The 13301-nt window shown below is 36.8% G+C and overlaps 1 pseudogene; it reads right to left on the bottom strand.

Annotated features, from left to right (window-relative positions):
- LOC128123927 (CDKN2AIP N-terminal-like protein) overlaps nt 1–12396 on the bottom strand; it is a 148461-nt pseudogene extending 136065 nt beyond the window's left edge.
- Nucleotides 12397–13301: the final 905 nt, after the last annotated feature.

The raw sequence follows: 13301 nt of genomic DNA, 5'->3' as shown, positions 1-13301 counted from the left end.
TGGACCTTTTAGTACAATTGATCATTTATGACAGCCAGATATTTCCCTGCTTCAGGAACAGCTGGCTTTAGAAATACTGCAACATTAACTCACTTACTTACCCATACCTACTCACATAAATAATGTTATGCTTGCAGTGAATCTGGCGTGACAAATCCTGTTTCAGCTTTTACTCAAATGTAGGCATTAATAAAATAGTGCTAAGGTATCCAGCTCATCTCTTCCAACTGCCTGGTAGATGTTTCCTCAGTCACTTATTAAACAGAGGATTCCTGGGTCAGTGGGGATCAGTGACCCCTGTGAAAAGCTGGGTATTTTGAAGGGCAGAGAGGTTTTATGGGACTCATTGCAAACCATCAATCTGTCAATGTTGTGTAATCTATTTTTTATTTTAAATTTTTGGTTCTTATACAGACTCCTGCGGACTGTTGGTCTTTTAAGAGTCTCCTGTAGTTTAAGGCTTTGCTAAATGCTGGGGATTTCTGAGCAAGCTTTTTAAACAGCACTGTCCGTGTCCTTTCACTACTTATAGTGATGATAATAAAAGTAATAATCCTACCTCATCTAGCCACATGAACCCACCTGGGAGACAGGAATCACACTATGCCTCCTACATGGGAACAACTCTGGCATTTACTTTCCAGCTGTCTCACTCAGCCATCTGACATATTTGAATTCCTTACTAAACAACCCCATTGAAAGAACTAGAGGATTTTTTCAGAGTTACAAAAACAAAACAAAACAACAACAACAATGAGAAAAAAGCTTAACATAATGCAACTTAGTAATTTTTGCTCTTCACTTATCTATGCCAAGCAATATTATTAAAAAGACTACAGTCACATTTCCACTTTAGAAATAAATAAATAAACTGATGAAACAATATGATTTGTTCAAAGATGTCGAATCCAAAGTTTTGATGGCCCCTACTCTGACACTTTATTTTAAAAAGTCCCTAACAGAAACTGACCCTTCCTCCCCCAGCAACCATTGAATACCAATAGATTTCAGCTAGGGGTGGGGCTTCATGCATGAGACCGCAGTTAGCTTGATCTTGTGCATGTCTTTTGCGTGCAATCACAGCCAACAAGAGCTGATGCATGCATGATACTATCATGTCCAGCAAATACTGTTTTTCAGAAGACATCTGCTATTACTGAACTTACAATCTTTTTGCCCATCTTCCATAATGATCCCTGAAACTTGGAGGGAAGAGTCATGATACAGATGTTCCACTTTGAACTGAGTACTCTGCACTCTCCATTTTCTTCATATGATACATATAGACAAAAGAATATTATTCAATTTTAAAAAAAGTGCAAATTTCACAGGTAAATGGATAGAGTTGGAAACAACCATTCTGAATGAGGTAACCAAGACCCAGAAAGATAAACGTTGTATAATCTGTCTCAAATGTGGATACTAAATTTGAAATTCTGGTTTTGTGTGTTTAAATTCTAATACTAACAGAAGTCAGCAAACTAGGAAAGAGTCATGGTGACAATTTCAAGGGAAGGGGTATAGAACACAGGTGTTTTGGAGGTGGAAATGGAATAAGTAACAAGAAGTGTTAAATAGAGTAGGAATGGGAGGGAAGAGTAACAGAGAGAATATGGGAAGGAATAACACTATGGATCTTTTAAAAGGCCACATGGAAGCTATTTATTGAAGAAGCTTCCTAAAATAAATACGTATATAAATGGAGTTAAACTATAACAGGGGGACAAAACTTGTTTAGACACCATAGGTTATTAAATAAAGAGTGCACTGATGCATGATATCGTTCTGTACACTGTGAATATGTGTTGCTCTGATTGGTTGATAAATGAAGCTGTTTGGCCAATAGTGAGGCAGAATAAGGTTAGGCAGGGCATTCCAACTAGAGAGAGAGGAAGGAGAAAAGAGAGCTGAGGAGATGCTGTTAGCCTCCACCAGGAGAAGCAAAATGTAAAGATAATGGTAAGCAATAAGCCATATGGCAAAGTATAGATTTATAGAAATGGGTTAATTTAAGATATAAGAGCTAGATAGCAAGAAGCCTGCCATGGCAATAGTTTAAAAGTAATATAAGCCTCTGTGTGTTTACATGGGGGATGCAAGTGGGAGAGACTTGTCCCAACCATTGGCTGGCCGGGACACAGGAAAACTTCCAACTACAGTGCATTATCAAATATGTGTTACCTCTTTAGGACTTGTTAGCCATGAGGTCTCAGAACTGCCACCAACATGACAGGCTATTAAGAATGTTCTTGCTTATCCTTCAAGACATGGTGGTAAGACCCTATTGCTGAAGGCATCATATATTTGAGTCATAGGGCATGGAGAAACCAATCTAGTATTCACCCAGAGTATCATCCTTATGGGCAAGCTTCTATAGTATCAAATTTTTTAGTCTATGTGTGAGAAGAATATTCAACAGTTAAATACAGCTGTGCAGTCTGCAACTTACAATAATGAATGTGCTAGCATGATATGCCCACTAATGCAATGGTGGAATGGATATTATTGGAGTAACTGCTTTCTTATTTGATTTAAATCATATGTGGTGCTGTTAACTAGCCATAAAACCTGTGATTGGCTGGATCTTTGGCCTATGGGAGAAGCAAATGCTAAGATCCTGCTAAAAGGACATAGTAATAAACTGCTTCTTAAGTTCTTATATACCCACAGGTTAGGGCATCTCTTGTCCCTCATCAGAAAAGCTTCCCTTTAATTTAGCACACATTTTTTTTATAAACTACTGCATAGCAAATACTTTTTGACAGTATATAAGCTAATAAAAAATCTAACAAACTCTAATGTAGAATACACTACCCTTAAATCATTTAAATGTATTTATTTAAGAACTTTGATTTCCATATCTGATTTAGCTCAAATGAAGTTGAAGCTTTTATAGGAAAGCCCCACTTGATGAAGTAGTTTATATCTAAACAACAGGAATGAGAAAAAAACTGTCACTCTTAGATTATAAAAGGATGATAAATCATAAACCTGTATGTTTGTCCCTATTCAATCTCCTGAAATCATCAATGTTTAGAGCAGTATTTCTCAACATTCCTAATGTTGTGACCCTTTAATACAGTTCTTCATGTTGTGGTGATCCCCAACCACAAAATTATTTCATTGCTTTTTCATAACTATAATTTTGCTACTATTGTTATTCATAATGTAAATATGCAGGATATCTGATAAGTGACTTCCATGAAATGGTCTTTCAACCCCCAAAGGGGTCATGGCTCACAGGTTGAGAACTGGGGTTAGAGTTTTACTTGACATCTCTATAGTGTTTTTCTCCTGGGAACTGGAGTAGGGAGGGGGTGGCTCTCTTTCCTTGCCTTGGATACATCTCTTTTAGTTTTTGGATTCTTATAGGGTCTCGAAATTGTATACTCTTGATCTTTCTTCTATTCTCTGATTTTTGCAGACTTCCTTCTAAACCCTACAAGTCAGCTTGTCACAAGATCCCCATAAATCTGTCAGAAAAAGAACAGCTTCTAGGGTGTTAGGGGGATTTAACTTAGTGATCGGTGTGCTTGTGGTGCTAGGAAGATATAGCATGGTCATCAGTGTGCTTGGTCTGGTCGGGCTGGAGAAGAGTAAGCCAGAGGACAGGAAACATATTGTAAAGATAAACTTCACAAATTTATTCTGTCAAAAACCAAGAATAAAGTAATGTGTGAAAAAAAGACACACACACACATACACACACACACATACACACACACACACACACACACACACACACACACCATATAATATGCATATATATGAGACACATACAAAGTTAGTTTTATTTAAGATTAGTGTTTTTTAGATGAATGAGTGTCTACCTATATGCATGTATGTGCATTATGTGTGTGCCTGGTACCTGCAGAGGCCATAGGATGCCACTGGATACTCTAGAACTGGAAATTCAGAGAGTTATAAGCTGACATGTTGGTAGTAGAAACAGAACCAAGGTACTCTTCAAAGAAAACAAGTTCTCTTAATCACTGAGCCATCTCTCCAGCCTCTTTATATACATGAATTTAATGTGGAGATTTTAATAAAGTAAGATGACAAACATCCCAATGAAGTCTAACATAACTCTTGGAGGGGATGGCATAGCAGAAAATGAATGTGTGTCTAAGGAAGTGATGTTCTACCCCTGGCTTGTTCACCAAACAACCACCCTGGCCAGTTAGCTTGTGTCCTAGTCTGGATTTCAGTGCTCTCTAAATAAATTGTGTGGACAGCTAGAGTTCAAAATATTCCACAGTATTTTTTCCTATCAGAAATAGAAATACTTTTCTTTCTGCCATGCAATATACTAGCAATCACCTCATTCTTTCTCTAAAGATTAGCCTTAATTTTATCAATAACAGTGAAATAGTAACTTGCTGAAAGACTATATACACATAGATCCTTTTTTTCAGTTGGTTGACAAAAAATACACAGTTGTTAATGGAACAAGTTGTGATAGGAAGTGAGGGGTTTGCTATTATCGAAGCTGTTCAGGGCAAGTCTAGACAAAGCTGTAATAGAGTCTGTAGAATTATGTGAACACACCTCTCCAGAGTTCCATCTAAGATGAGTAAGATATCCTGAGGCATGCCTGTCTGATTTCATATCTAAGAGCACATTAGAGTTCTTCAGATTGTGACTATGTCTCCTTTAATACTTTAACTTGGAAATGACATGGCAATACCATGTTTAGTCATCTTGGCAAAATATTGAGCATTTCAAATAAAATAACTATTTTTTAAACTAAGATTGAATTCTCCTCATAGTTCATACCATATCTGTTTATGTACAAAAAAAGTATACCCACTTGTTTGTTTAATAAGTATATCTTGGCACCTCCCCTGACTGAGAACAGTGAAGATGAATAAACTGTAGCCTGTTTATGTTGTGAAAGAAAGAGATTTTGCTATCTCATTATCCTATCATCTCATTATACCTCCTGATATGTAGCAGAATTTTTTAAATGTTTCATTTTTCATACCTTGAAGAGTTATGAGACATGAATATTAGACTAATAATCTTGATGTCACCAGAAACAGAGAATTACAAGGCAATGAGGAATTACATTTATAGTATTAATATTTCAGAAGAAGAGATGCACAGCTGGATATTAAGGAAAGGCAGTTATGAAAACCTCAAAGCTATGGTAATGATCAGAGGAGGACAGTGAGCAATAAGTGACTTTCCTGGCAGAGGAGATTTTTCAACACATATGTAGGAGGCCTGAGGCTAGTTTACAAGATCACCTGATGAATGTGACAGTGGTGGGACTGTGTGAGTGAGTGAATGAGGAGGACTAGAGAAAGTGTTGAGGATAGATTAGTTCAGACATTAGACTAAATGCAGAATAAGGATGTGCCAGAGATGATCAAACCTATCCCTACCTCTCTTTCCATAAGCAATGTGTCTCTGCAGTAAACTGACACAGAAGTTAGAACAATAACAATAAGGAGAAAAACTATGGCTTTTATCCCCGCACCAGTACTTTCCACATCTGTCCTGGTGTGTTGCACTTACTATCATATTTACATGGTTGTAGCAGTCTGCACATGGAAATGTATTAATAACAGAAAATGGATGTCAGCTTTGATACCAATTGTTTAATTCTTCAAAGTGGGAACTTAATTTTTTCTTTATGGAAGTCATAGAAATTGTAATTAATGAATCTGTTTCAAAAGTAGAAGGGCTTGGGGATCAAATATGCAGAGATTTCAGTGTACAACTAAGGGACTCTAAAACTTGAGGTTACTTGAGTCTTCATTGTTTAGATTTAGAAACATTCATCATAAAATGTAACAAAAAATAACTGGCAGAATAGCTGACACATAGCATTTGAACTATGGGAGATCTAATTTCATAAGATCAAGGCGATTCTCAGTTACATAGCCAATTTGAGATTAGTCGAGGAAATACGAAGATTTGATCTAAACAAACACTTCAAAGTAAAAATCAAAGTCGTTTAACTGAAAAATGGGTCAATAATCTCAACAGATAATTTTGAAGAGAAGACACGAAAATGATCAACAACTGCACAACTACTGCCCAGTTCTCTCCTTATCCTGTTAATACAATGAAACTCACATTGAGATACTGTCTTACCCCAGTCAAAATGGCTATTAGTGTGAAAGAAAAAGGATAATGGGTGCTGTTCAGGTAGTATACAGAAAGCCTTACACATTGTTGGTGTGAGTGTGTATTAGCACACTTGCAGCAAAATGGATGGAGCTGGAGGTCATCAAATGAAATAAGCCAAGAACCTGAGTGATTAGATAGTATATATCAAAATGAAATTACAGACAGAAAATAAATTCTCAAATTTGACAACCAAGAGAAGGTACAAGAATCAGAGACCCATTCATTAGCATACCTGAGAAACCCATAAAAAAAACTAAACTAGAAGCCATAATATATATGCCGACTTGTGCCAGTCTTGTCCATGCTGTTTCAGTCTTTATGAGTCCATATGAGCTGTGATCATGTTGATGGAGAAGTTCTTGTTATCTTGATGTCCTCCATCCCATCTGGCTCTTATACTCTTTCCTCATCCACAAGCTTTCCTGAGCCCTGAGGAAAGGGGTTTGATAGAGCCATTCCATTTAGGGCTGAATGTTCCAAGGCCTCTCCCTCTCTGCATAATATTAGGCTGTGGGTCTTTGTATTTGTTACAAACTGCTGCAGAAGGAAGTATATCTTATGATGGATGTGCAAGGCATTGTTCTATGAGTAGAGAAGAATGTCATTAGTAGTCATTTTATTGCTATGCTTTTGCTTTGTTTTCTTTTTAGAACAATAGTATTTGGCTATACCCTAGGTTCTGGTCTATCTATTCTCGGGTTCTTGGTCATGCAAGCAATGTTGGGCAAGGGTTTAATCTTTGCAGTGGGCCTTAAGTTACATCAGATATTGCTTGGTTACTGCCTCAAGCTTTGTGCTTCTATTGCCATAGCATGTCTCACAGTTAGGACACCATTGCAGTTCCAATAATTTGTGTGTGGGTCGGTGTTTATGTTTATGGGTTGGTAGTGTGCAGAGTACCTTCCTGTACCAAATACACTACATTGTAGGAGTGAAAGTCTCATGTATGCACCAGCTCAACGTTCCATGTTCAGTGAGTTGTGTAGGAGTCGTCTTCAGTAATGGGCCCTTACTGTCAGTTTGTGAAGAGCAACCTACAGTCTCGGCAGCAGTCTGGATTGTTTGGGAACTACTATGGGACTCCTTTGGCCAACAACTCAAATAGATGTAAATCTGTCTTGATACTGGAAGCTTCATTTGGTGATAAGAGATAGCCAGATGGGATTCTGCCTCCTCCAATATTTGATGGTTTTATTTAGATCACTTCCTTTCTATATTTTAGGAAGCTTCTACTGCATTTGTTTCCTTACTACCCCTCAAATGGCCCTTAATTTTAGATCTTTCTCCCTGTATTCCCTCCCTCTTCCCTCTTTCACTTCTCCCTCTCCACTCCCCCATCCACCCTTAACTATCTATTCTATTTCCATTTTCTAATGAGATCTGTCTGTACCCCAAGTACTGTATTCTATGTTTAACCACTGGTTCTACAGATTATAGCTTGATTATGATTAACTTAATAGCTAGTATTCACATATACGTAAATAAATACCATGTTTATACTTCTGGGTCTAAGATCCCCCACTTGGGATAATTTCTAGCTCCATCCATTTATCTGTGAAATTCATGATGTCATTTCTTTTGGGCACAGTTATGGGAACCATTTAAGAGAACTAAACCACATAATTTTTTTCTAAACATTTTTAATTAGATGATGCTTTTAATGGATCTGATTCATATATGTTTCTCCTAGGAAAATGTAAGTGATACCCCAACCACATGTAATAACTATGTCAAACCTGCTGTACAGTATAGTATATTTTGTTCAAGGTTCTTGGTTTCTCAGATTTACTCACCTCCCTGTGTCTCCTGGTGAAGAATAAAATACAAAGTACTATGGAAAACACTGAAACAGCATCTTGTTCTATGTGCAAGAGAAAAACTTCAGTTTTTCCTCCCAGTGGATTGAAGATAGCCTTGTCCTTTGGACATGGCTAGAAATCTCTAGAAACCTAAGAGCCTCAGGATGTTTTCATGTAGTCACTAATGTTTTTCATTACAAAATATTCTACCTAAGTGGAAAATAAAAATTGTTACTCTTCTGATTAAATGGTGAGTACCACAAAGCATATTTGTTGCTGCTGTCAGCAGAAACAACTTAGAATTTCTGTCATTATACAGTTCCAACTCTAAGTACCACTGTACCATGGCACTCCTGCCATGATGAAATGTCTTACTAATTCTTCATTTGGTCTTCTCTACAATTTTAAATGGCTGTTTCTTCATATCCAGGAGTGTCATATCCACAGATTCAATCAACGGAGGATAAAAAAAATATTTGAAAACTATTATATCAGTATGGATAATATAGTCTTTTTTGTCATTCTTCCAGAAATATATACATTATAATTCTCCCACTTCAGTGTAAAAGGACAGTGCTCTCCCACCCACCATTTCCAAAATAACCACTCAGAGGCTTAATATTAATTATAAATCTTTGACCAGTAATTCAGCCTTATTACTAACTAGTTCTTACACTTAAATTAACCCATAATTATTATCTATGTTTAGCCACGGGGCTTTGTATCTTTTCTCAGTACAACATTCTCATCTTGCTTCCTCTGCATCTGACTGGTGATCCCTGACTCTTCCCTCCTTCTTCCCATAATTTTCAGTTTGGCCTTCCCACCTAACTTCCTGCCCAGCTCCTGACCAATCAGTGTTTTATTAAATCTTTACAGTATACAAGGGGATTATTCCACAGCACCTTAGTCATTTAAGTGATAAGACTGTTGTGAGTGAAAGCCATCATATCTGACAGTGTATATACAAATGATGCCAGAATGGGAAGTGGTATCAAATGAATAGCAAGTTCTTGCAATTTGCTGATATATGAAAAGAAGTGCTTTCTAAGTTTAAGCTTATCAAACTGGTAGAACATAAGCCTAGAGCTGTTGGCACTTCTGCTATCTAAATGTAGTTGTCTTTTTTCTACAAAAGAACAAAACATTGTAAAGTGAGGGGGGTATTTATATCAAGAGATAGAATAGAGCCCTTATGTCTGTGAAATACTTGTACCACCCATTGGCTTCACCAACTACACAATAATAAATTACACTTTTGTATTATACTCATTTATTCATACCCTCTGTAATTTATTAAAAAAAATTCTGCTAACTACAAACAGATACTTCTTTTACAGTCTGACCAATATAGCAAATAAACCTTAAATGAAAATTTACTTGTGAGTAACAAATGTAGTAAATTAAAAGTCTGGAATCCCAATTCATCACTTCCCAACTCCAAATTCTGTGCACTGATTTGTTAATTTAGTGATCAATCTGTTAATAATTATTTACACATCCATGCAGTCCTTGCTTCAGTTTATTGCACTGAAGTATGGAAATGCAAGTCCTAGTACTGTTATTCAGTGTTGCCTTTCAGTGAAAGATCAAGTATGAAGTATCTATTAATAAGTAGATAAATAAAAAATTCATTGGTTCTAAAATGGGCTCTGGGTAAGGAAAAGAAAAGAGTAAACCCATATTCATGTGTTCGAGTGTGTGTAGTATAATATTCACCTAACTTTTGTGAGCCTCTACCTTAATCAAAGCTGTGAGCATGTTAGTACTTAGGGTCCACATTAGTTCAGGTTCTGTGACATTCACAGCCTTTAACATGTAAGATAGTCAATAACATGTGATTTATCTATACTGGAAGCTTCTGAAAGTAGCTGGCAGAGCAAAAGAAAAAATGTAATGGTTGACAGTTTACCATGTTATGTGTAAAGAACTATTATAAATTCAACATAGACATGAATGTAGCTTGACAATGCAAATTACAAGACAGATTAGTTCCTCCGGGTCCTGTGTCTGAGTTGCGTGGTGTCTAAAGCAAGTCTAACTTTCTTTTTCTGGAACTATCTGACCTGGAAGCCTCTTCCCTGAGGGCTAGCTTTCACAGTATTGAAGGGATCCATGCAAGCTGCCACTGGAGAAAAGCAATCAATAGTTCTACCCAGCTATAATGACAATGAACCTCACCAATGACCAGCAAGTCAAGCTGTCTTCTAAGAGAGTAACCAGAGATTTAAGCAGCCTCATTGGAGATAAGGACCCTTCAGTAGAAAGGAATTCATTCCTGGCCATGTAAACTTAGCTATTTACCCATGACAGGCAGGACCATAGGAGGCTAAAGGAAAACTTACCAGTGTCACGTTCCTAACCCAATATAATTTCTAACTGCTTCCTAAATACCTATCCTTACACTTCTAAGTGTTTATTTGTACCCACAGATAAATATGTGTTTTACCCTTATTCAAAAGAAGTTTCTTTTTACAGAAGACAGAGATCAATAAAGAAATCCACCTCTGACCAAAATGCAGAGCTCAACTGATTACAGTGTGCACACCACCAGTTAACACATTTACAACATGCCCTTCACTGAAGGGCTGGGGAGCATCGCTGAAGAGGGGCAGAAAGGTAGGAAGAGCCAAAGGACAAGCACACCTATGGCAAGGTGATCTCTCCTAAAAGGGGGAAGGTGGCATAGAGTGAGGCGTTAGTTAGATAGGAGGGGATAGACCTGGGAGGATTGGTGGGGGAATATGATCAAAATGCATTGTCCAAAATTCTCAAAGAATTAACAAAATATTATGTTATTAAAAATAGAAAACTGTTGAATAAATAAGAGACTATGAGTAGGAGCCAGCAAATCCATAAATAGGAAAAGATAAACAAAGGCATTCATTAATAAAACTGAATAGTAAAAACTGAACAGGAGAGTTGAGAAATACAGAAGAAAATCTGGAGAGTGTTACACTGGATAGAGTGTTTGCCAAGTAGGTAAGTATATTTGCCGATCATCCAGAGGAATTGAGTTTTGTGTTTAGCATATATCATCTATCCATACTTGGCAGTTCATGATTTTCTTTTAACTCCAGCTCAAGGTAGTTTGCAATCTTCTGGTCTCTGCAAGCACCTGTACTCACATGTACATACGCAAACACAGATGCACACAAATACATATAACTATAAACAATATAAAATTATTTTTTAAAGAAAATAAAATGAATTCCACTTCAAATATTATTCAAGAATGAGGAAAAATTAAATCACAATGGCATTTATATGGATAACAATTTAATAAATGTATTTCTAAAGAAGGTAATTGCTTCATTTTATTTCAACAGCCATTTTTTTGATTCTTTGAGTATGCCATAAGATGTATTTTGCTCATAGTCACCCAGCCTCCTCTAACTTCTCACACAATCACCATTTCTACCCTCTCATCTTTTCTTACCTAGTTCTAGATTTCCAAATCTGAATGAAATCTGATGAATCTATTCTACAAGAAAACTACCCAGGAACAAAATTAGGTAGATCACAAATTAGCTTGCTATGATTAATGTAAAAAATAATTATCTGGTAAGAAATGAATTTAAAACCAACATACAGGAAATTGAGACTTGGGAAAGCTCTAGGTAGTAATAACTAAAGTATCATCTCCCATTTTTTTCCAGGACCTCATTACAGCTATTGACTTTTAAAACAAAGATATATTTATGATAGAAAGGTTAATTACAGAAAAAGCAAAATCCATACAAAAAGAAATATGCACTGAGGGTGCTCAGTGGCAGCACACTTACTGAGCATGTGCAAAGCTCAGGGTTCAATTCCCAGCACCACAAAGTGGATAAAAGAAAACTGTAGCATAGGAGGGGTAAATTCATGTACCAGCTGAGAATATAAATTGTCAGTGTGCTTATCCCATCTAAGGAGATAAAATGATTTTCAAGTTAAGTGACTGTTGCACCTGCATCTATATAACTTACTGTGTAACTATGTAGTATTTAAAAAGTGCTATTCTGTATTTTTGTGACTATACATATAAATGGTCAATCCCCTACCACAGTGGTATCTAGGGCTATTTCTAGGGCTGGTGCTTGAATGCTTAGACTGACTGCTTTTGGGGAGGCAAAAATCAATGTTTATTTTGGTCTTCCTTTTTGTAATGGTTATAGATGTAATAATGATTATACAATCTCCCTTAATGTTAAGATATTTGATATTTTACTCTTCTGGGTTAGTGGAAAATTCTTTTGCGTTTGTATTTGTGTGTGTGTGTGTGTGTGTGTGTGTGTGTGTGTGTGTGTGTGTGTGTATGTGTGTGTGTGTCTCCGTGTCCATTTGGAGGCCAGAGAACAATTTTGACTGTTGTCCCTCTGTCAGAATCTATACCGTCACTGTCGTCATCATCTTCTTTTTCTTCTTCATCATCATCATCCTCATCATCATTTTGAAACAGGTTTCCTACTGGCATCGAGCTCATTGATTAGGCTAGGCTGGCTGGCTAGAGAACCCCAAGGATCATCTTATCTTTTCATGTTCAGCATTGGGTTGGCATGTGCCTGGCAACATTCCAGGCTCTTTTATCTAAGTTCAGGGGGATCAAACTTAGATCATAATGCTTACAAGACAAGTACAAGCACTTTTCCAACAGTCATCTTTCTGACCCATGAGTTAGTAAAAACAAGCAAACAAAACAAAACTGTATGCTACTAGAGTCTGAATATGATATGGAGTTTATATGTCAGAAATATGGTCCTATATATTTCAATGTTGAAAGCTAGGCACTTGTGGCAGCCATTTAGTCATCAGGGAATCAAGTTCTAGTGAACGGATTTCTCACCTTTGTAAAAAACACTTATGATGATGGTTCCCGTTCATTTCCTGCTCAATCCTCAGAACACATGCATCAGTACTGATGTGCTTTCCTTCCATTTACCCTGTGAGATGGAAGCAAGGTGGACTTTGTCAGATGCTGACACCTTGATTTTGAATTTCCAGCCTCTAATTCTATGGAAAATATTTCTCCTTTAAAAATCACTCTATATCCATTATTTTGTCTCCTCAACACATGAAAACTAGAGCAAACTTTAGGATTTTTATAATTACAAATTCTATATGAGTCTTTGTAGTAATTATATGGGAAATCTTGATGTGTCTTTGAGAATCATGAAGCTTCTCTCAGCTCTTGAATGGTTGTTGAACTCAGCAGTTAGGGCGTCAGATGTTCATGGTAACACAAAATTTCCCTTGAGTCAGCATTTAGAATTTTAAGAGACTCATGGATCACATACAATAGGTTTTAGGAAGATTTTATATAAGGAGCTTAAGGGAAAGATTGAAGGCAGAGGGTCTGCAAAGCAGAAGGGTCCTTAGGAG

The sequence above is a fragment of the Peromyscus californicus genome, unplaced genomic scaffold, assembly GCF_007827085.1.
Source record: "Peromyscus californicus insignis strain IS unplaced genomic scaffold, ASM782708v3 Scaffold_4__1_contigs__length_199733344, whole genome shotgun sequence".
Taxonomy (NCBI): Eukaryota; Metazoa; Chordata; class Mammalia; order Rodentia; family Cricetidae; genus Peromyscus; species Peromyscus californicus.
This window is presented reverse-complemented; position numbering and strand designations above follow the sequence as displayed.